We start from the raw sequence: 2510 nt of genomic DNA, 5'->3' as shown, positions 1-2510 counted from the left end.
AATTGAATCTCCTTTTCTTTGTTTTAAAATAAACCTGTCCACAAATAGTAGAGTGCATTGGTTAAATACTGTTTAAATTGATCTTGCCATGTGATCTTGAAGTTTGACCCATTGTTCTCAAAAAGTAGTCATTCTCTTTGATGATTTTGAACTCGTCCACCAGATATGATACACATCAGATGAAAAATGTTTTAGTTATACTGTTCATACGCGGACACACGGGCCGAAATTATTTTGACTGCCCCGTGACCTTGACCTTTGACTGCTTGTCCTTATAATTGAATCCCATCGTCCGTACTTTACCCGTAAACATCCATCAGGAATGGTTCAAATTGATGAAGGTACTTGATTTGGCTTGGTTCTTTGACCTTTCCTTGTGACTTTGGTCTTTGATTGGTCTCAAAATTTAATGTTCGATTCTGTTTCTTGCCATACTCTCAAACATTGCACAATGTTTGGCCTGAGTCTAACAAATACTGTGTAAGTTGATCTTGATCTGCTGTATGATCCATTGCTCACATAAACAAAAGGTGGTCTCCGTGGTGGACCCTTAACCCTTCCACCAAATTTAGTTAAGACTTGATCAAAACAGCCATTCAGTAAACAGTCACTCATATGGGTGGATCTTTGACCTACACTTGTTACTTTGACCTTTGACAGTTTCAGAATTAAATAACGTCATTCCTGCCTTACCTTCGACCTATCTCCCAAGTTTACTGTAAACTGGATAAAAGTTGTATAATACTGCTACGCCAACGTTTGATGTAACCGTGTGACTTTGACCCTGTACCTATTCTAAAAGAAAACGAGATTTACTCACTGGCTGTCTGTCAACCATTCCAGCAAATGTGATTAAGATCAGATAAAACTGTTTTACGCACACGCACGCACACACGCGCCGTTACCGGCGCTCCATACCAGCTCAACACGGCCAGAGGCATTACCTAAATAAGTATCTTTGAATGAGTCAAGCTCTGTACCAGGTTAGACTAAATGATTTTTCATTATTAAAAGGAAAAGAAATAATAAGTTTAAATAAGACTGGTTCAAACAACAAAGACCCACGATGCGTTGAGTCAGCTGGGTTTGTTTATACTACAGCAACACGGGGAAAGCGTGCATACTTTGTAAGTACACACTCTGTTCATTTAGTATTACAAAATGGATCCATACTTCAGTAAAACAAATTTGGAAAAGAAAAGGGATAAAAGTAAAAAGCAAAATGATGATTTCTACCAAGAACTGGTTGAAGTGGAGACTCACAATAGACTGGTCGAACGTGTACACAACCTAGAAATGGCTTTCAAAAATGAAATTGATGAAATAAAGAAGCAAATGCATTTGCAAAAGGAAGAGATAGAAAAACTGGGAAGGGAGGCCAATAAGAAAGACACAACCATCAGTGAACTAACAGTGGAATTGAATACGCTTAGGAAGAAAGTGAGTGAAATGGGAAGTACAGTAGTTAATCACGAGAGTGTTATGGAAGAGTTAAAAAATGACACAGAGACAATTAGACAAGCAAGCAGTCTTATGGACCAGAGCAGTGATATTGAGGAGAAGATAACACAGGTGAATGAAGCTGTGCAAAGCTACAAAAATGATGTAGAAACCACGTATGCTGAAATGGTGAAAGTAAAGAAAGACTTAGAAACAAGGGTGGAGGAAAAAAACATTAAAAAGGAAGTGAAAAGAATAATCCAAAACAATCCAAAGTTAGTCAGAGATTCAGTAGAAATAAATAAATCAATAGTAATCACTGGTATAGAAGAGGAAGAAATTAAAAACAAAATCACTAGAGACAAAAAGGAGATGGCAAATGTAATGAGCTTACTGAAAGAAGTATCAGAGGAAATCTGTAGTAAAGACATAGAGGAACACAAAAGGTTAGGGAAATACGAGAAAAGCAAGACAAGACCTCTAAAGGTGACTTTCCAGAGTGTAAACACTGGAAGAGATACTAAAAAATGCAAAGAATCTTATGGAAAAAGAGGAGTTCAAAAATGTATGGATAAAAAGATGCCTAACACAAGAGGAACTGGAATTACTGAAAGAGAAAAGGGAGGAAGCAAAAACAAAAAATGAGGGAAGCTCAGAAGAGGACAAGAAGAAATTTTTTTTACAAAGTAATAGGATTGCAGGTACGAAAGTGGTACACAAACAGGATGGAAGAAAAAGGAGGAAGTTAGTAGAACCATGTCATGACAAGTATATAAACAAGATGATAAAATTGATGTACTCAAATGTGGATGGAATGGTATCTAAATTACTAGAGATGAATGATTGTCAGAGAAAATGAACCACAAATAATATGCCTAACTGAGACAAAATTAACACCAAGGATATCCAACGACATACTAAACTTAGAGGAATACAATATATGGAGAAGAGACAGAAATTTAAAAAAAGGAGGAGGAATTATAATATTAACTAAGAAAAATAAAAAAGTCAAGGAAATAAACCTAGATATACCATCACAAGTAGAACTGATTGCAGTAGAGATCGACACA

The sequence above is a fragment of the Coenobita brevimanus genome, chromosome 23, assembly GCF_032717465.1.
Source record: "Coenobita brevimanus isolate Jiangsu-jjx chromosome 23, ASM3271746v2, whole genome shotgun sequence".
NCBI classification, from domain to species: Eukaryota; Metazoa; Arthropoda; class Malacostraca; order Decapoda; family Coenobitidae; genus Coenobita; species Coenobita brevimanus.
Note: the sequence above shows the minus strand (reverse complement) of the source record.